The sequence below is a fragment of the Bos taurus genome, unplaced genomic scaffold, assembly GCF_002263795.3.
Source record: "Bos taurus isolate L1 Dominette 01449 registration number 42190680 breed Hereford unplaced genomic scaffold, ARS-UCD2.0 Leftover_ScbfJmS_713, whole genome shotgun sequence".
Taxonomy (NCBI): domain Eukaryota; kingdom Metazoa; phylum Chordata; class Mammalia; order Artiodactyla; family Bovidae; genus Bos; species Bos taurus.
In genome coordinates, this window is record NW_020192012.1 from 434,205 (window position 1) to 457,157 (window position 22,953).

General features: G+C 41.0%; 1 pseudogene; it reads left to right on the plus strand.

Annotated features, from left to right (window-relative positions):
- LOC100847383 (ATP-binding cassette sub-family C member 4-like) overlaps positions 1 to 22,953 on the plus strand; it is a 131,126-nt pseudogene that overhangs the window by 101,740 nt on the left and 6,433 nt on the right.

Consider the following 22,953-nt stretch of genomic DNA (forward strand, 5'->3'; position numbering starts at 1 on the left):
CATATGTACTGAGGAAGCACGATGGGGCTCTTTCTTCATGTGCTAATAGAAGCTCAGAGCTGGAGTCAGGTCCTCCTGGTGAGGTGATGCTGCAGGAACAGCAAATCACATAGAACATTAGCTCTGTCCCACTTTCAGTCTCCCTCTAGTGCCCACTTACTGGCACAACCTAAGAAAAGGCTAGCTTGCCAAAGAGCCTCTGAAATGTGACTTGCAGAAACTGAATCTGTGCATCGCAGGTGAGAGTTTGAAAAGAAAGGCAAATCAAGAGAGACTAAGAGACTGTAGATAAACAAACAAGTCTCTTACACAGTAGATCCTGGCACTGCACACACAATAGGCTCCAAGCTTTGGTCTCTGGATATCTGTGTAGTATCTTCCCTCCAGATTTGATTGGCTCTTTCCTCTCAGTAATTTAATATTCCTTTCTTTATCTTTTCCTTTCTCCCTCTATTCCTTATCTCTTTTCACCTTCTTTCTTTGTTGTTTCCCTCTGCTGCTCGCTGAGTTTCAGTAAATGATAGAGTGTGGCTTTATAAAATGATACAGAAGGCATGGCTCAAAGGAAAACCTTTGTCTGCATATAATCCCAAAAGAATGTGTTTGTCACTCAGTCATGTCTGACTCTTTGCTACCCCATGGACTATAGCCTGCCAGGCTCCTCTGTCCATGGGATTCTCTAAGCAAGAACACTGGAGTGGGTAGCCATTCCTTTCTGCAGGGAATCTTCCTGACTCAAGGACTGAATGCAGGTCTTCTGCATTGCAGACAGATTCTTAACTGTCTGAGCCACAAGAGAAGTCAGTACCAAAAGAATGCAAGATACATTTAGGTATTTTGATGGTCCACACAAAATAGGTAATAATCAATAATAAACAGTAACATCCCAACTTCCTTATGTCTTATGATATTGGAACTGTCTCTTTTGACTTCTTGGACAGTTTCTGGAATATGACCCCTGCCCCCACAACTTCACATACAGTGTCAGATGGATCATCAGTGGGGACACTGAGTAGATATCAGGCAATGTCTGTAGCCTCACTCACCGAGCTGGGCATACAGAGAAGTGAGCTCCAAGGAGTCCAACGACAGGAGTGGAATATCCCCAACCAAAGCTATGCTCTAGGCTCTAACAGTGTAGCCAGTTGTCTGGACTAGAGCAGCTCAGTAGGAAGCCGACTCCACCTGCAAACTTTGATGAGGGACCGGGTTAAATTCCAAGACTACAGGACAGTAGCTCAAATTCCAGAAATGATTTTTAGCACCTGATATTCTTAGATCCTCATTTTGTGTTCTTGAATGCTAATTGGAAAAGTAGCCTACGCTTTCCTTGTTGCTTTGTTGTTCTTACCTCTTAGCACTGTATATTTTGAAGACTATCCCCCAAAGCATCTTTATTCCATAATAAATAAATGATGCTATAAAATTTACCTGTTTCAAGCCCTTTGTCAGGCTTTAGAGGCAGCAGCAGAAGATGGCTTGATCTCCAGCTCAGTTAGGGGTCTGTTCAAATAAATACTTTGTTCCTAGATGTAACCTGCAGCTTTATTTTTGGTTTGGTATTCCAGCATTAATAGTAGCAGATTATTTTTATTATCTAATTCTTAGAAATACTGTGACCTTGAAATGTGTGATTGGTTAAGGAAACAGTGAGGAAGGACAGAGCTTTGAAAGCCTCTCCGCTGGTCAGTTCTCAGTCTTATCCCTCAACACCTGATTCAGAGATGTGAATGCCTGTATCTGCTGAACCAATCAGCTTTGTTGCTATTATCAAAGTATGTTAAATTTATTTAATGCTTTACTTACTTGTGTGTGTTACTTGCTTGCTCAGTCATGTCCGACTCTTTGCGACCCCATGAACTCTAGCTTGCCAGGCTCCTCTGTCCATAGGATTTTCCAGGCAAGAATACTGAATGGGTTGCCATTTCCTACTCCATGGGATCTTTCCAACCTGGAGACTGAACCAGGGTCTCCTGCACTGCAGGCAGATTCTTTACCATCTGAGCCACCAGGGAAACCTATCTCCTAGTAAATATCTGCAACCTCATATTTTTCTCAATTGATAAGTGTACAAATCTTTAATGTGCTTTAACAAAACAATTTAAAGCATGCCCCTCCCCACCTTTCTAGTTTTATCCCACTCTGCTCCCCCTCCTTCTTTTACAGCTAAAACCACATTGATGGTCTTCAATTCTCCAAATGCAGTATTCCCTCTCTTTCGCAGTTGTGCCCTCTTTTGACTGCTGATGGGTGAGACTAAGGTGCCTGCAGTGGAAATGGGCAGATGGTTGGATTTGGGGGAGATAAGGAAGAAGAGCCAAGTGATGAATTGAATGTGGGACTCAGGGGAGAGAGAGCAGTTGATGCTGGTGTCTGGTTGAGGAGACTCAGCATCTGGGTGAATGGGGAAGGCAGAGATAGAAGAGAAATGTGTGGGTTCTCTTTGGAGCCTGTCACCTTTGCAATGACTGGACTTGTTTTCTGTGATGACCTTGTCCTTCACTCTGGAGCTGCCCTTCCCACTCCAGTATTGGGAGACCTTCAGTTTAGGGATCCCTGATTGAGGTCATCAGTGATGCCATGGAAGGTCCCACCAAGAGATGTAAACTTGGCCACTTGTTTTCATCTTGGTCCGAAATGGTTGTGGTTGCTGACGCCTCTTGTAGGAATGGCAGGATTAGACATTAGGGCTAAGAGACATCCATTCCCCAGCTTCAGAGCTGGGCATTGTCCTCTGTGTTCCATCCACCCCAGGTGTAAACCTTATATTTTGTTCTAGAGCTTGTGATTACTGGTTGCTTTTCAATTCAGCAAATCATCACAAATAGAAAATAATGGTTTTTTTTTTTTCAAACCTTTGATTTTTGAATCAGTTTCTTTATTGCTTGCTTTAGAAGCTTTAGAAATATGGGCGTACCTTGTTTTATTGAAGGTTTTTTTGTTTGTTTGTTTTTTTACAAATTAAAAGTTTGTCAGCAAGTCGAGAAAGTCTATAGGTACCGTTTTTCCAACAGCATTTGTTCCGTGTCTGTGTCACTTTTTGGTAATTCTCACAATATATCAAACTTTTTCACTATCATTACATTTGTTGTGATCTGTGGTCAATGATCTTTAGTGTTACTTGTTGAAGTCTACAATTAGTGTACTAGTGTACTACTAGTGATGGCTAGTGTACTTTTAGCAATAAATTATTACTATTATTTTAATTAATTTTTAATTGAAAGATAATTGCTTTATATAATTTTGTTGTTTTCTGTCATTAATCAACAAGAATCACCCATAGGTACACCCATGAGCAATAAATTGTTTTTTAAATTAAGGTCTGTAGATTGTTCCTCAGGCATAATGCTACTGCACACTTGCTAGGCTACAGTGTGGTCTAAACATAACTTTTATACACCCTGGGAAACCAGAAATTTTGTATAACTGATTTTATTGTGATATTCAGTATATTCTGGTGTTTTGGAACTGAATCACTGATATCTTCAAGGGATCTCCATACCTCTTTCCTTTCTGGAAAGCAGGTGACTGTTCTAAAAGCTTTAATGTGGACATGAGATGAGTCAACAGGCTGCAAAGCCTAATGCTCCAGAGGGCAAGCAACTAGCCTGAGGGAGGGGCTGTGGAAGTGACAGATATTGATAAAGGGTATAACTGACAGGGTTGTCACCTTAAAGTCCTGTGGTTATAGGTGCTGAAGGTGTTGTTGTTTAGTTGCTAAGTTGTGTCTGACTTTTGTGTCATCCCATGGACTATAACCTGCCAGGCTTCTCTGGCCATGAGGATTCTCCAGGCAAGAATACTGGAGTGGGTTGCCATTTCTTGTAACAAGTCATTTTGTTGCACTGGTGAATATATTTGCACAAAGACAGAGGGTATGCTTTTGTTTTGTTGTTGTTCAATTGTTCAGTAATGTCCAACTCCTGGAGACCCCGTGTACTGCAGTACACTAGGCTTCCCTGTCCTTCATCATTTCCTAGAGGTTGCTCAAACTCATGTCCATTGAGTCAGTGATGCCATCCAACCATCTCATCCTGTGTCATCCCCTGCTCCTCCTTCCCTCAATCAGGGTCATTTCTAATAAGTTGACTCTCCACATCAGGTGGCCAAAGTTTTGTAGCTTCAGCATCAGTCCTTCCAATGTATTCAGGGTTGATTTCCTTTAGAATTGACTGCTTTGATCTCCTTGCAGTCCAAGGGACTTTTAAGAGTGTTCTCTAACACTGCATTTCCAAAGCATCAGTTCTTCAGAACTCAACTTTCCTTATAGTCTAACTCTCACATCCATTCATGAATACTGGATAAACCATACCTTTAACTATACAGATCTTTGTTGGCAAAGTAATGTCTGCTTTTTAATACTTTAGGTTTGTCACAGCTTTCTTCCAAAGAGTAAGTGTCTTTTAAATTTAAGGCTGCAGTCAACTTCTGCAGTGATTTTGGACCCCCCCAAAATAAAATCGGCCATTGTTTCCATCGTTTCCCCATCTATTTGCCATGAAGTGATGGGACTGGATGCCATGATCTTAGTTTTTGAATGCTGAGTTTTAAGCCAGCTATTTCACTCTCCTCTTTTGCCTTCATCAAGAGACTCTTTAGTTCCTCTTTGCTTTCTGCCATAAGCATGGCATTATCTGAATATCTGAAGTTTTTGGTATTTCTCCCAGCAATATTGATCCCAGCTTGTGCTTCATCCAGCCCAGCATTTCACATGATGTACTTCGCATAGAAGTTAAATCAGCAAGGTGACAATATACGGCTTTGACATAAACCTTTCCCAATTTTGAACCAGTCTGTTGTTCCATATCCAGTTCTAACTATTGCTTCTTGTCCTGCATATGGATTTCTCAGGAGGCAGTTAAGGTGGCCTGGTATTTCCATCTCTTGAAGAATTTTCCAGTTAGTTGTGATCCACATGGTCAAAGGCTTTAGGATAGTCAATGAAAGCAGAAGGTGATATTTTTCTGAAATTCTCTTGCGTTTTCTATGATCCAACAGAAGTTGGCAATTTGATCTATGGTTCTTCTGCCTTTTCTAAATCCAGCTTGTACATCAGGAAGTTCTTGGTTCACCTGCTATTGAAGGCTAGCCTGAAGGACTTTGAGTATTACTTTGCTAAAGTGTGAAATATGTGCATTGTGTGGTAGTTTGAACATTCTTTGCCATTGGAATGAAAACTGACCTTTTCCAGTCCTGTGGCCACTACTGAGTTTTCTAAATTTCCTGGCATATTGAGTGCAGCACTTTCACTGCATCATTTTTTAGGATTTGAACTAGCTCAGCTGGAATCTATCATCTCCACAAGCTTTGTTCCTAATGATGCTTCTTAAAGCCCACTTGACTTTGCACTTCAGGATGTCTGGCTCTAGGTGGGTGATCACACCATCATGGTTATCTGAGTTCTTCTGTGTATTCTTGCCACCTATTCTTAACATCTTCTGCTTCTGTTAGGTCCATACCATTTTTGCCCTTTATTGTGTCCATCTTTGCATGAAATGTTCCCTTGGTATCTCTAATTTTCTTAAGAGAACTCTAGTCTTTCCCATTTTATTGTCTTACTGTATTTTTTTGAATTGATCACCAAGGAAAGCTTTCTTATCTCTATATGCTATTTTTTTTTCTTTTTAAAAAATTTATTTGATTGAAATATAATTGATTTACAGTGTTTTGCTAGTTTCTGGCGTACATCAAAGCAATTCAGTTACACATATATATATAATACATAATAGTTTGCATTTGCATCCCAAACTCCCAATCCATCCCTCTCCCACACTCCACCTGGGCAACAAGAAGTCTGTTCTCTACGAGTCTGTATCTGTTTTATAGGTAAGCTCATTTGTATTCATATTTTATATTCCATGTGTAATGATGTAATATCAGATCAGATCAGTTGCTATTTTTTGGAACTCTGCATTCAGATGGGTATATCTTTCCTTTTCTTCTTTGCCTTTCACTTACCTTTGTATCTCAGCTGTTTGAAATGGTTTGGTTTACTCTGAGTAAACTAAGCAAAAGACCTGCTGGGAAAAAACTGACTCAGTTAATAACTTTGTTTTTGTTTTGACAGTCCAAAGGGATTTACCCAGCTTTGGTTCATTAAGTACCATAAATGTTTCAGAATGCTATTTTATAAACATGTTCTCTCAATTTTAATTTTCAGTTAAATTCAGTTCAGTCGCTCAGTCGTGACTGACTCTACACGACCCCATGAATCCCAGCACGTCAGGCCTCCTTGTCCATCACCAATTCCCAGAGTTCACTCAAACTCATGTCCATCGAATCGGTGATGCCATCCAGCCATCTCATCCTCTGTCATATACTTCTCCTCCTGTCCCCAATCTCTCCCAGCATCAGAGTCTTTTCCAATGAGTTAACTCTTCGCATGAGGTGGCCAAAGTATTGGAATTTTAGCTTTAGCATCAGTCCTTCCAATGAACACCCAGGACTGATCTCCTTTAGGATAGCCTGGTTGGATCTCCTTGCAGTCCAAGGGACAATCAAGAGTCTTCTCCAACACCACAGTTCAAAAGCCTCAATTCTTCAGCATTCAGCTTTCTTCACAGTCGAAATCTCACATCCGTACATGACCACTGGAAAATCCATAGCCTTGACTAGATGGACCTTTGTTGGCAAAGTAATGTCTCTGCTTTTGAATATGTTATCTAGGTTGGTCATAACTTTCTTTCCAAGGAGTATCAGATCAGATCAGTTGCTCAGTTGTGTCTGACTCTTTGCAACTCCATGAATCGCAGCACTCCAGGCCTCCCTGTCCATCACCAGCTCCTGGAGTTCACTAAGACTCATGCCCATCGAGCCGGTGATGCCATCCAGCCATCTCATCCTCTGTCGTCCCCTTCTCCTCCTGCCCCCAATCCCTCCCAGCATCAGAGTCTTTTCCAAAGAGTCAACTCTTCACATGAGGTGGCCAAAGTACTGGAGTTTCAGCTTTAGCATCATTCCTTCCAAAGAAATCCCAGGGTTGATCCCCTTCAGAATGGACTGGCTGGATCTCCTTGCAGTCCAAGGGATTCTCAAGTGTCTTCTCCAACACCACAGTTCAAAAGCATCAATTCTTCGGTGCTCAGCCTTCTTCACAGTCCAACTCTCACATCCATACATGACCACTGGAAAAACCATAGTCTTGACTAGATGGACCTTTGTTGGCAAAGTAATATCTCTACTTTTGAATATGCTATTTAGGTTGGTCATAACTTTCCTTCCAAAGAGTAAGTGTCGTTTAATTTGATGGCTGCAGTCACCATCTGCAGTGATTTTGGAGCCCAGAAAAATAAAGACTGACACTGTTTCCACTGTTTCCCCATCTATTTCCCATGAAGCGATGGGACCAGATGCCATGATCTTCATTTTCTGAATGTTGAGTTTTAAGCCAACTTTTTCACTCTCCTCTGTCAGTTTCATCAAGAGGCTTTTTAGTTCCTCTTCACTTTCTGCCATAAGGGTGGTGTCGTCTGCATATCTGAGGTTATTGATATTTCTCCAGGCAATCTTGATTCAAGCTTGTTCTTCTCTCAGCCCATCGTTTCTCATTATGTACTCTGCATATAAGTTAAATAAGCAGGGTGACAATATACAGCCTTGACATATTCATTTTCCTATTTGTAACCAGTCTGTTGTTCCATTTCCAGTTCTAACTGTTGCTTCCTGACCTGCATACAGATTTCTCAAGACGCAGGTAAGGTCGTCTGGTATTCCCATCTCTTTCAGAATTTTCCACAGTTTATTGTGATCCACACAGTCAAAGGCTTTGGCATAGTCAATAAAGCAGAAATAGATGTTTTTCTGGAACTCTCTTGCTTTTTCAATGATCCATCATATGTTAACAATTTGATCTCTGATTCCTCTGCCTTTTCTAAAACCAGCTTGGACGTCAAGAAGTTCACAATTCACGTATTGCTGAAGACTGTCTTGGAGAATTTTGAGCATTATTTTATTAGCGTGTGAGATGAGTGCAATTGTGCAGTAGTTTGAGCATTCTTTGGCATTACCTTTCTTTGGGATTGGAATGAAAACTGATCTTTTCCAGCCCTGTGGCCACTGATGGGTTTTCCAAATTTGCTGTCATATTGACTGCAGCACTTTCACAGTATCATCTTTCAGGATTTGAAATAGCTCAACTGGAATTCCATCACCTCCACTAGCTTGGTTCGTAGTAATGCTTTCTAAGGCCCACGTGACTTCACATTCCAGGATGTCTGGCTCTAGGTGAGTGATCACACCATTGTGATTATCTTGGTCATGAAGATTTTTTTGTACAGTTCTTCTGTGTATTCTTGCCACCTCTTCTTAATATCTTCTGCTTCTGTTAGGTCCCTACCATTTCTGTCCTTTATTGAACCCGTCTTTGCATGAAACCTTCCCTTGGTATCTCTAATTTTCTTGAAGAGATCTCTAGTCTTTCCCATTCTGTTGTTTTCCTCTATTTCTTTGCATTGATCGCTGAGGAAGGCATTCTTATCTCTCCTTGGTTTTCTTTTGAATTCTGCATTCAGATGCTTATATGATTCCTTTTCTCCTTTGCTTTTCACGTATCTTCTTTTCACAACTATTTGTAAGGCCTCCACAGACAGCCATTTTGCATTTCTTTTCCATGGGTATGGTCTTGATCCCTGTCTCCTATACAGTGTCACAAACCTCCGTCCCTAGTTCATCAGGCAGTCTGTCTATCAGATCTAGCCCCTTAAATCTTTTTCTCACTTCCAGTATATAATCACAAGGGATTTGATTTAGGTCATACCTGAATGGTCTATTGGTTTTCCCTACTTTTTTCAATTTAAGTCTGAGTTTGGCAAGAAGGAGTTCATGATCTGAGTCACAGTCAGCTCCCAGTCTTGTTTTTGCTGACTGTATAGAGCTTCTCCATCTTTGGCTGCAAATAATATAATCAATCTGATTTCTGTGTCAACCATCTGGTAATGTCCATATGTAGAGTCTTCTCTTGTGTTGTTGGAAGACGGTTTTTGCTATGACCAGTGCATTCTCTTGGCAAAACTCTACTGGCCTTTGCCCTGGTTCATTCTGTTCTCCAAGGCCAAATTTGCCTGTTACTCCAGGTGTTTCTTGACTTCATACTTTTGCATTCCAGTCCCCTATAATGAAAAGGACATCTTTTTTTGGCTGTTAGCTCTAGAAGATCTTGTAGGTCTTCATTCAGTTCAGTTCAGTTCAGTTAAGTCACTCAATCATGTTTGACTCTTTGTGACCCCATGAATCGCAGCACACCAGGCCTCCCTGTCCATCACCAACTCCTGAAGTTCACCCAGACTCACGTCCATCGAGTCAGTGATGCCATTCAGCTGTCTCATCCTCTATTGTCCCCTTCTTCTCCTGCCCCCAATCCTTCCCAGCATCAGAGTCTTTTCCAAGGAGTCAACTCTTTGCATGAGGTGGCCAAAGTACTAGAGTTTCAGCTTCAGCATCATTCCCTACAAAGAAATCCCAGGGCTGATCTCCTTCAGAATGGACTGGTTGGATCTCCTTGCAGTCCAAGAGACTCTCAAGAGTCTTCTCCAACACCACAGTTCAAAAGCATCAATTCTTCGGCACTCAGCCTTCTTCACAGTCCAACTCTCACATCCATACATGACCACAGGAAAAACCATAGCCTTGACTAGACGGACCTTTTTTGGCAAAGTAATGTCTCTGCTTTTGAATATGCTATCTAGGTTGGTCATAACTTTCCTTCCAAAGAGTAAGTGTCTTTTAATTTCATGGCTGCAGTCACCATCTGCAGTGATTTTGGAGCCCCCAAAAAATAAAGTCTGACACTGTTTCCCCATCTATTTCTCATGAAGTGATGGGACCGGATGCCATGATCTTCGTTTTCTGAATGTTGAGCTTTAAGCCAACTTTTTCACTCTCCACTTTCACTTTCTTCAAAAGGCTTTTGAGTTCCTCTTCACTTTCTGCCATAAGGGTGGTGTCATCTGCATATCTGAGGTTATTGATATTTCTCCTGGCAATCTTGATTCCAGCTTGTGTTTCTTCCAGTCCAGCATTTCTCATTATGTACTCTGCATAGAAGTTAAATAAGCAGGGTGATAATATATAGCCTTGACATACTCCTTTTCCTATTTGTAACCAGTCTGTTGTTCCATGTCCAGTTCTAACTGTTGTTTCCTGACCTGCATTAGGTCTTCATAGAACCTTTCAACTTCAGCTTGTTCAGCATTACTGGTCGGGGCATAGCCTTGGATTATTGTGATATTGAATTATTTGCCTTGGAAATGAACAGAGATCATTCTGTTGTTTTTGAGATTGCATCCAAGTACTGCATTTCAGACTGTTTTGTTGACCATGATGTCTACTTCATTTCTTCTAAGGGATTCCTTCCCACAGTAGTAGATATAATGGTCATCTGAGTTAAATTCACCCATTCCACTACATCTTAGTTCACTGATTGATAGGATGTCCATGTTCACTCTTGCCATCTCCTGTTTCACCAATTCCAATTTGCCTTGAGTCATGGACCTAACATTCCAGGTTCCTATGCAATATTGCTCTTTACAGCATAGGACCTTGTTTCTATCACCAGTCACATCCACAACTGAGTATTGTTTTCACTTTGGCTCCATCCCTTCATTCTTTCTGGAGTTATTTCTCCACTGATCTCCAGTAGCATATTGGACACCTACCGACCTGAGGAGTTCCTGTTTCAGTCGCCTATCATTTTGCCTTTTCATGGGGTTCTCAAGGCAAGAATACTGAAGTGATTTGCCATTCCCTTCTCCAGTGGACCACATTCTGTCAGACCTCTCCATCATGGCCCGCCTGTCTTGGGTGGCCCCACAAGGCATGGCTTCATTTCGTTGAGTTAGACAAGGCTGTGGTCCATGTGATCATATTGACTAGATTTCTGTGATTATGGTTTCAATGTGTCTGCTCTCTGATGCCCTCTTGCAACACCTACTTTCTTACCTTGGACGTGGGGTATCTCCTCATGGATGCTCCAGCAAAGTGCAGCCACTGCTCCTTACATTGGACGAGGGGCATCTCCTCACTGCTGCCCTTCCTGTCCTTGAACATGGAGTAGCTCCTCTCAGCCCTCCCGCACCTGTGCAGCTGCCACATCATTAAACACAATTGAGTCATAAGAACAGCTAATTTAATCTTCCTTATTGCCTCCAAAAAAGTGGAGCAAGACAGATAAATTAGAAATCCTCTTTCTCCTAATACTCACCACTTTTTCTGCCTTAAAAGGTGGGTTCTTCTGTAGTTTTTAGGATTCACTGGGTGGTTGTGACCTGTTTTCTCTTCACCCAAGAACACAGTTGTCTCCTCCCATCTCTGCACACTCTAGTCTTCATATCACCTGCATTCTCCCTATAAGAATGAGCATAGGAGGCGTATGAAAATCTGCACTTGCTGTAACAGTGTTGAGAGGGTAACAGGCAGGAAGGCCAGGGGTCTCCAAATGGAGGAAATAGCCTGCAAGTGTCAGACATTTTTATCTCTCTTAAGCGGCAGGAGGAAACAAACTAGCAATATTTTTTCCTTCTCTATACAAATTTAAAGGGAGGTTTCTCTTAAATTATTGTGTTGCCATAATGACACCCGGCTTCGCCTGAAGTTAGCTATTCTTGAGCCTAGAGATAACCAATGCCTTTTTCTTATGGAAATGTTTGTCTTAAGCTATGCTAATGTACTATGCCTTTACCCCAAACTCTGTCTCCAAGTCGGTTCCGCCTCTTGGCCCAGAACCTACTTGACAAACCAGTATGGATATTGTTCCCCTAATCTATGTAAATGAAACTATTTGTATGGTGGTCTGCCCTTCTTCAAGATTCAAGTTAATCATTTTATGGCCCAGGATAAACCATTTATCCCAAAATGCATCTTATGGGTGAGGGGCCTGGTGCCATTCTGAATTTTAAGATATTCCTTTCTTTCATTAACAGACTGCTAGTGACTATATAACATCCAGCTAAAGACTAGCAGGGGGGTACTCTTTCTGCCCCCTTCTGATGCCTATGTCAGAAGCTTTCTCTATCTCCTTTATACCTCAATAAAACTTATTACACAAAAGCTCTGAGCGATCAAGCCTCATCTCTGGCCCCGGATTGAATTCTTCTCCTCCGGGGGCCAAGAATCCTGGTGTATTCGCGTTATTCAACAACAACCTTTCAGTGTCGTTGTCTGTGTTCAACATTTTCACTGTCTTTAATTATTCTTTGGAAATGAATGATGAAGGACCAAATCCAGGAATAGTTATCTCGAATTCTACCTCTTCTATTTGTAAACAATCTTATGCATATTCTTTACCTCTTTTCCTCAGCTAAAACCTCTGCTAAGTATTTTTCCCAGAGAAATCAAACCCAGAAACTATGGTAATATACCCACCTGAAAAACACAAAAACAACTAAAACCTAACTAGAGTTTTACTTAAATTCTGATTTTTACCTTCATGGATTTTTTTTTTTTTTTTTTTTTTTTGCATAAGCCTACATGGATACAGTTAGAACATTTCAAAAGAGAAATCTCCTTCAAAAACATGCCAAGAGCTTTCATTCAAGTTTTTAGAGGAAAGATAACTAATATGGAAGTAGAGAGCACAATAAGGGAGAAGAAACACTTTATGAAGAAGGTGCTTACATGCATATGAAGGGGGTGCTTACATGCAAAAGCAGCAGATTTGGGAGAGCAATTGACCATGACCCAGCATTCATCATTCCATGGGTATGAAGAATAATTTATTATTTCAAGACCTAAGAAAAAATGTTGAATATCCAGTCCCTAAGAAAATCACAGGAACCCTTTTTATTAGGGACCCAACTTCTCCAACAAGTTGAACAGTTCTATGAAGACCTACTTCTAGAACTAACAGCCAAAAAAGATGTCCTTTTCATTATAGGGGACTGGAATGCAAAAGTAGGAAGTCAAGAAACACCTGGAGTAACAGGCAAATTTGGCCTTGGAGAACAGAATGAACCAGGGCAAAGGCTAATAGAGTTCTGCCAAGAGAACGCACTGGTCATAGCAAACACCCTCTTCCAACAACACAAGATGAGACTCTACACATGGACATCACCAGATGGTTGACACCAAAATCAGACTGATTATATTCTTTGCAGCCAAAGATGGAGAAGCTCTATACAGTCAGCAAAATCAGGACTGGGAGCTGACTGTGGCTCAGATCAGGAACTCCTTATTGCCAAATTCAGACTGAAATTGAAGAATGTGGAGAAAACCACTAGACCATTCAGGTATGACCTAAATCAAATCCCTTATGACTATACAGTGGAAGTGAGAAATAGATTTAAGGGACTAGATCTGATAGAGTGGCTGATGAACTATGGACGGAGGTTTGTGACATTGTACAGGAGACAGGGATCAAGACCATCCCTAAGAAAAAGAAATTCGAAAAAGCAAAATGGCTGTCTGAGGAGGCCTTATAAATATCTGTAAAAAGAAGGGAAGTGATAAGAAAAGGGGAAAAGGAAAGATATACCCATTTGAATGCAGAGTTCCAAAGAATAGCAAAGAGAGATACGAAAGCTTTTCTCAGTGATCAATGCAAAGAAATAGAGGAAAACAATAGAATGGGAAAGACTAGAGATCTCTTCAAGAAAATTAGAGATACCAACGGAACATTTTATGCAAAGATGGGCTTGATAAAGGACAGAAATGGTAGAGACCTAACGGAAGCAGAAGATTTTAAGAAGAGGTGGCAAGTCAAGTGGGCCTTAAACACACAGAAGAATAGTACAAAAAAGATCTTCACGACCCAGATAATCACGATGGTGTGATCACTCACCTAGAGCCAGACACCTGGAATGTGAAGGGAAGCATCACTACAAACAAAGCTAGTGGAGATGCTGGAATTCCAGTTGAGCTGCTTCAAATCCTGGAAGATGATGCTGTAAAAGTGCTGCACTCAATATTCCGGCAATTTGGAAAACTCAGCAGTGGCCACAGGACTGGAAAAGGTCAGTTTTCATTCCAATCCCAAAGAAAGGCAATGCCAAAAATGCTCAAACTACCATACAATTGCACTCATCTCACACACTAGTAAAGTAATGCTTAAAATTCTCCAAGCCAGGCTTCAGCAATACATGAACCGTGAACTTCTAGATGTTTAAGCTGGTTTTAGAAATGGCAGAAGAACCAGAGATCACATTGCCAACATTTGCTGGATCATCAAAAAAGCAAGAGTTCCAGAAAAATGTCTAATTCTGCTTTACTGACTATGCCAAAGCCCTTGACTGTGTGGATCACAATAAACTGTGGAAAATTCTGAAAGAGATGGGAATACCAGACCACCTGACCTGCCTCTTGAGAAATCTGTATGCAGTTCAGGAAGCAACAGTTAGAACTGGACATGGAACAACAGACTGGTTACAAATAGGAAAATGAGTATGTCAAGGCTGTATATTGTCACCCTGCATATTTAACTTATATGCAGAGCACATCATGAGAAACACTGGGCTGGAAGGAGCACAAGCTGGAATCAAGATTGCCAGGAGAAATATCAATAACCTCAGATATGCAGATGACACCACCCTTATGGCAGAAAGTGAAGAGGAACTAAAGAGCCTTTTGATGAAAGTGAAAGAGGAGAGTGAAAAAGTTGGCTTAAAGCTCAACATTCAGAAAACTAAGATCATGGCATCTGTTCCCATCACTTCATAGCAAATAGTTGGGGAAACAGTGTCTGACTTTGTTTTTCTGGGCTCCAAAATCACTGCAGATGGTGATTGCAGCCATGAAATTAAAAGATGCTTACTTCTTAAAGTAAAGTTATGACCAACCCAGATAGCATATTCAAAAGCAGAGACATTACTTTGTCAACAAAGGTTCATCTAGTCAAGGCTATGGTTTTTCCAGTGGTCATGTATGGATGTGAGAATTGGGCTATAAAGAAAGCTGAGCACCAAAGAATTGATGCTTTTGAACTATGGTGTTGGGGAAGACTCTTGAGAGTCCCTTGGACTGCAAGGAGATTCAACTAGTCCATCCTAAAGGAAGTCAGTCCTGGGTGTTCAGTTGGAGGACTGATGTTGAAGGTAAAATTTCAATACTTTGGCCATCTGATGAGAAAAACTGACTCACTGGAAAATATCCTGATGCTGGGAAATATTGAGGGCAAGAGGAGAAGGGGACAGCAGAGGATGAGATGTTTGGATGGCATCACCAACTCAGTGAACATGGGTTTGGGTGGACTTCGGGAGTTGATGATGGACAGGGAGGCCTGTCGTGGTGTGGTTTATGGGGTCACAAATAGTCGGTCACTACTGAATGATTGAACTGAACTGAACAATTTCCAAGGTTGGACACCTGTTCTTGTGTCACCTGGCAGCCAAAATCAGAGATCTAATACTCAGATCTTCACTTCCCTACTCTATTTGTCCCTAATGCGATCTCCTTTTAATGTTTGTCATCATATTGAAAACTGGCATCTTTTCTTACTGGGCTTTTCTTCCAGCCTTTCCTGCCCCTACCTTTCCCTGCAGCCACTCTATTATCACTGATGGCATCCTGCCAGTGAAAACAAATCGTATTATATTTCAATGGCTCCATTTAATTTTTATGTGTAGGACAGCTACCTGGAATAACTCTCCCTCCTCTCTATCTCTTTTCTTCTTTATCTTTTCCAATATTTGACATAAATGAGTTTGAAGCCTTCATCCTCAACTCTGGTTTGACCCTCCCCCATTTTCCCTCTCACTCTTCCTCTTATCCACAGTCATCCACCTGAGACATGTGGTCCTCCAGGTCCACATCCCTTATCCTGTCATCTCTGTATACCTCCACTTTAGCTGTTCCAAGTGCCAGCTGGACTCATTCTCCCCTTGATCTCACCCTGTAGTCTTGACAAACCACACCATTGAGTGCTCACCAAGTAATGCCCTGAATTTAGTTTCATTTGTATTGAACTTTCAACTGGCATGTACTGTGTGCCTGTTACTTATCTTGTACAATGCCAGGGCCCTGAGATGAAACAGTGAACAAGGAAAACTGCATAACCCTGCCCTTAAGGAGCATCTCCAGGCTCATCTCCAGTCCACTTGGCCCATGATAGTCCCTGTGTCTGGAATGACCACTGTCCAACCTCCCACCCCTATTTCTGCAATGTTCATGCTTTTCCTTTCTTCATAGCCTAGGTCATTGCCCTCTCTTCTCCTTGAAGCTCATTCTCAGAACCTCTGACCGGAAGTTATCTCTTCTGTTAGTAAACTCTTCTTGTTGTGCTTTTTTCCCTGCATGATAGACACTTGAGAATTTCTTCTCTCTCTATTCTCTCAGTACAGGCTCCCCAGGGGCAGGGTCTGTGGCTTATGTGTGATTTCGTCTTCAACAGCATCTAAGAAAGTACCATCAGTGCACTTAAATGTGCAATAAATCTTTGCAGAATCAATTCAGAAATTAATGAAAATTTACTTGAAATATTCCTCAAATGTGTTTTGGCTATGTGTTACTCCTGTTTGTAAGCATGAACTATAGTTGGTTTACAATATTTTGTTAGTTTCAGATGTATAGCAAAGTGATTCACCTAAATATGTATATATTTTTCAAAATATTTTCCATTATAGATAATTACAAGATATTGGATATAGTTACCTGTGTTATACATTAAGTCTATTTTGCTTATCTGTTTCATTTATGGTGGTTTGTATCTGTTGATCCCATAGTCCTAATTTATATGCTCTCTCCTTTCCTCTTTGGTGACTGAGTTTGTTTTCTGTGTCTGTGAGTATATTTCTGTTTTATATGTCAGTTTGTTTTTATTATTTTTTAGGTTCCACATACAAATAATATCATATTTGTCTTTCTCTGTCTGATTTACTTCACTTAGTATGATATTCTCTAGGTTTACCCATGTTGGTGTAAATGGCAATATTTCATCAATTCTTATGGTCTGAGTAATATTCCATTGTGCATAAGTGTGTGTGTGTGTGTGTGTGTGTGCACGCGCGTGTGTGTATGTATCAGATTTTCTTAAACCAATCATCTGTTGATGGGCATTTAGGTTGTTTCCATATTTTGGCTATTTTAAGTATTGTTGCTATGAACGATGTTGTATGTATCTTTTTGAATTAGGGTTTTTGTCTTTTCTAGATACATGCCCAGTACTGAGGTTGTTAGATCATATGGTAGTGTATTTTCAGTTTTTTTCAGAAATTTCCATACTAATTTTTTCCATCATGGCTGCACCAAGTTATATTTCCACCAATAGTGTAAGAGGTGTATCCTTCTGTCCACACTCTCTCCAACATTTGACTCTTTAATGATGGCCATTCTGATGGCCATCACCCATGTGAGTGATACCAAATTATTATTTTGATTAACACTTCTCTGATAAATAGTGATGTGGAGCATCTTTTCAGGTGCTTGTTGGTCTTTTGTATGTTTTCTTTGGAGAAATGTCTATTTAGGTCTTCTGTCCATTTTTTGATATTGAGTTATATGAATTGTTTGCATATTTTAGATATTAAACCCCTGTCAGTTGCATTATTTGTAAATATTTTAACCCATTCATTTGGTGTTGTCTTTTCATTTTGTTGGTGTTATTCTTTGCTGTTCAAAAGCTTTTGAGTTTGATTAGGTCCCATTTGGGAGAAGGCAATGGCACCCTACTCCAGTACTCTTGCCTGGAAAATCCCATGGCTGGAGGGGCCTAGTAGGCTACAGTCCATGGGGTCACGAGAATCGGACACGACTGAACGACTTCACTTTCACTTTTCACTTTCATGCATTGGAGAAAGAATAGGCAACCCACTCCACTGTTCTTTCCTGGAGAATCCCAGGGAGGGGGAAGCCTGGTGGGCTGCCGTCTATAGGGTCGCACAGAGTCGGACACGACTAAATTGACTTAGCAGTAGCAGCAGGTCTGATTTGTTTACTTTGCTTTTTTTTTTTTTTTGCTTTGGGAGACTGATCTAAGAAAATATTTTTGTGACTTATGTCAAAGAGTGTTCTGCCTGTATTTTCCTCTAGTTTTATAATATCAAGTCTTGTATTAGGTCTTTAAACCATGGAAAAGAAATGCAAAAAAGCAAAATGGCTGTCTGGGGAGGCCTTACAAATAGCTGTGAAAAGAAGAGAAGCAAAAAGCAATGGCGAAAAGGAAAGATATAAACATCTGAATGCAGAGTTCCAAAGAATAGCAAGAAGAGATAAGAAAGCCTTCTTTAGTGATCAATGCAAAGAAATAGAGGAAAACAACAGAACGGGAAAGACTAGAGATCTCTTCAAGAAAATCAAAGATACCAAAGGAACATTTCATGCAAAGATGGGCTTGATAAAGGACAGAAATGGTATAGATCTAACAGAAGCAGAAGATATTAAGAAGAGGTGGCAAGAATACACAGAAGAACTGTACAAAAAAGATCTTCACGACCCAGATAATCACAATGGTGTGATCACTGACCTAGAGCCAGACATCCTGGAATGTGAAGTCAAGTGGGCCTTAGAAAGCATCACTACGAACAAAGCTAGTGGAGGGGATAGAATTCCAGTTGAGCTATTCCAAATCCTGGAAGATGATGCTGTGAAAGTGCTGCACTCAATATGCCAGCAAATTTGGAAAACTCAGCAGTAGCCACAGGACTGGAAAAGGTCATTTTTCATTCCAATCCCAAAGAAAGGCAATGCCAAAGAATGCTCAAAGTACCGCACAATTGCACTCATCTCACATGCTAGTAAAGTAATGCTTAAAATTCTCCAAGCCAGGCTTCAGCAATTTGTGATCCGTGAACTTCCTGATGTTCAAGCCGGTTTCAGAAAAGGCAGAGGAACCAGAGATCAAATTGCCAACATCCGCTGGATCATGGAAAAAGCAAGAGAGTTCCAGAAAAACATCTATTTCTGCTTTATTGACTATGCCAAAGCCTTTGACTGTGTGGATCACAATAAACTGTGGAAAATTCTGAAAGAGATGGGAATACCAGACCACCTGATCTGCTTCTTGAGAAATGTGTATGCAGGTCAGGAAGCAACAGTTAGGACTGGACATGGAACAATAGACTGGTTACAAATAGGAAAAGGGGTACATCAAGGCTGTACATTGTCACCCTGTTTATTTAACTTATATACAGAGTACGTCATGAGAAACTCTGGACTGGAAGAAGCACAAGCTGGAATCAAGATTGTTGGGAGAAATATCAATAACCTCAGATATGCAGATGACACCACCCTTATGGCAGAAAGTGAAGAGGAACTCAAAAGCCTCTTGATGAAGGTGAAAGTGGAGAGTGAAAAAGTTGGCTTAAAGCACAACATTCAGAAAACGAAGATCATGGCATCTGGTCCCATCACTTCATGGGAAATAGATGGGGAAACAGTGGAAACAGTGTCAGACTTTAATTTTTTGGGCTCCAAAATCACTGCAGATGGTGACTGCAGCCATGAAATTAAAAGACGCTTACTCTTTGGAAGGAAAGTTATGACCAACCTAGATAGCATTTTCAGAAGCAGAGACATTACTTTGCCAACAAAGGTTCGTCTAGTCAAGGCTATGGTTTTTCCAGTGGTCATGTATGGATGTGAGAGTTGGACTGTGAAAAAGGCTGAGGGCACTGAAGAATTGATGCTTTTGAACTGTGGTGTTGGAGAAGCCTCTTGAGAGTGCCTTGGAGTGCAAGGGGAACCAACCAATCCATTCTAAAGGAGATCAGCCCTGGGATTTCTTTGGAAGGAATGATACTAAAGCTGAAACTCCAGTACTTTGACCATCTTATGCAAAGAGTTGACTCATTGGAAAAGACTCTGATGCTGGGAGGGATTGGGGGCAAGAGGAGAAGGGGACGACAGAGGATGAGATGGCTGGATGGCATCACTGACTCGATGGACATGAGTCTGAGTGAACTCCGGGTTGGTTATGGACAGGGAGGCCTGGAGTGCTGCGATTCATGGGGTCTCAAAGAGTCGGACACAACTGAGCGACTGATCTGATCTGATCTGAAACCATTTTCAGTTTATTTTGTACATGGATTATTTTGTATGATTGTATATATACAAAAAAAATTTGTATATTGGGAGAAGGAAATGGCAGCCCACTCCAATATTCTTGCCTGGAGAATCCTGTGGACAGAGGAGCCTGGTGTGCTGCTGTCCATGGGGTTGCACAGAGTCGGACTGAAGCGACTTAGCATGCATGCATATATACAGAAAAATTAGTGTGTTCTAGTTTCATTTATTTCCATATAGGTGTCCTGCTTTCGCAGTACTATTTACCTAAGAGACTGTCTTCTCCATTGTATATTCTTGACTACTGTTTCATAGATTAATTGACCATAGGTGTTTGGAGACCTGTGTTTTAAAATTGTATTTTTCCTTCTTTGATATCAGAATTAGTAATTATGTTCCATCATGTTATACTTAAGTAAAATTATACATTTAGAGCATCAGAGTTGGCCAAGTTACAGAAGATATAAATTATTATGTGGATGTGAAAGACTCTGTTATTCTTGGGCTTTTTTGAGAGAGCTGCCCTTAGCAATGATCCATGGGAGTGAACAAAAGATTAATAGGAAAATGGACTTTATGAGACTTAATATTTCTAGTTAAATAAAAAGAATGGAGTTAACTGTAATACATAGACATGGAAAAACAACCTGTGTCTTGTTTATAGTTTCAGCATACTCTCTTAAGATACATTTACTCTAAATGAAGAAAAAAGTACTGTTTAGCATCAGAACAGTTTTTATATTTATATCATTTGAGCAAATTGTTTCAGACACTCCACCCCCCACCCCCAAATAAAATCATTAACCAAAGTCCCTAATAAGTAGGAAGGGAGAGTTGAGCCCCTTCCTCACTCTTTCAATTTGTAATTAGCAGACCTATTGGCAACCTACTCCAAAATTCTTGCCTGGAGAATCCCAGGGATGGGGGAGCCTGGTGGGCTGCCATCTATGGGGTCGCACAGAGTCGGACATGACTGAAGCAACTTAGCAGCAGCAGCATTGTGCTTAGTCGCTTAGTCGAGTCTGACTCCCTGTGACCCCATGGCCTGTAGCCGGCCAGGCTCCTCCGTACATGGGATTCTCCAGCAAGAATACTGGAGTGCGTTGCCATGCCCTCCTCCAAGAGATCCTCCCAACCTAGGGATCAAACTGCCAGGTCTCCCAGGCGGTTTCTTTACTGTCTAAGCCACCAGGGAAGCCAAGAACACTGGAGTGGGTAGCCTATCCTTTCTCCAGGGGAACTTACCCACCCAGGAATTGAATCAGAGTCTCCTGCATTGCAGGTGAATTCTCACCATCTGAGCTACCAGGGACACCCAGCAGACCTATTAATGAGCAATAAAAGGGGTGTAAGGAAGGCATTTAGAAAGAAAGAAAAAGGAACAGTGAAAGATAATTTGTGAAAACAGGTTCAGGTCCTAGGCATTCAGATTGGGCTGCCTCCATGTGCTGTGTGGTCTATGATCACTAGAATTACAATCCCAATTTCTTAATTGCTTCTTTGATCTTATCCAAGGAGAAAAATGGATTTCTAGAGATTTTTTTTGTGTGTGCAGAGCAATTCTACTAATGCTGCTATGTAGCAGCTCCTTTTGCCAGCCTTTCACTCTCAGAATAATAAACTATGACCACAGCCAACTTCAAGAAACATCTTAACCTCTCAGATAAAGGATTCAGCCCCTCTTAGGAGCTGACAGTAATCCAGAACCATAAAGAAATTCCAGAAGCATCTTCTTTTTTCCCAAATACTGCTCAGATTCTGTCAAACTAAGCTAGCAATTTGCTTTCAGGTCTCTGCCATCTGGTTTGTCTGATGTGAACCTGCTTTTTAGATAGATTGACTTTGATTTTCTTGAATCAAGATTTTTGCCAACTCTGTGTATCTGTATAAAAATCCCTCAAAGCTCGGAGTCTGAGAGCTAAAAGCACTAACTAATGATAACAACTCCAAATGCCCTGGGCAGACTATAAGATGCTACATACTGCTGAGTGTCAGTAATCATACTATAAAACCCATTTTCTTCCTTTCCTATAACTTTATAATAATAAAAGGTCAGGTTAGGCCTTTGTCTACCTAGTAAAACAGGGGCATCAAACCATTTAAACACCAGCCAGACCTACCACCCAAATAGATTCTCCCTATTCTCCCTGTCCTGCCTGTTTCTTAAATATTGTCCAAATTATAATATGTTACTGTGAAACACTAGGCTCTCAAGGTAAAGAACCCGCCTGCCCTTGCAGGAGACTCATAAGAAACATGGGTGCAATCCCTGGGTTGGAAAGATCCCTTGGAGAAGGAAATGGCAATCCACTCAGTATTCTTGCCTGGAGAATCCCATTGACAGAGGAGCCTGATGGGCTACAGTCTATAGGGTTGCAAAGAGTTGGACACAACTGAAATGACTTAACACACACACACACACATAATACGTTACTGTGAAACACTAGTGCTAATTGGTTTCTTTCTGATGATTAACAGGTTTTGGATTCAGGGATATGGAAAGAATATACCCCACCATACGATTTGCTGCAAAATACAGAGAGCCTGTTTTACAAGATGGTGCAAAAACTGGGCAAGGCAGAGGCCTCTGCCCTCACTGAAAGGGCAAAACAGGTGAGCCTTCTGCAGAGTGTTGTAATTAGTTTGTCTCCTGGTTCACTCTTCAGAATCTCCACCCGGGATCTCTGTGCCCTTTTCAATCATAAACCTCAAGAGACTAAACTTCATGACTGGGTCTTAACAGCATGTGGCAGGTTAAAAGCAGGTCTGCTGAGAATCTGCAACATTAGTGGGGGTGGGGTGTACTATGAGTGTGCTCTTCTGTGCAGGCATACCTGTGCCTAAGAGAGAGATTTTGGATAGGACTCAGCACACGCTTGGACCCTAGGTTCAGATTCTCTTAGAACACTCTCATTTTGCAGATTCCGATTGATCCTTAGCACATTTGTGGTGCAAGTGCTGTCCAGGAAAATCCATGAAATTTGAGAGTTTAAGGAAAAAATTTTGGAATATTTTGAGTCTAGGAAGATT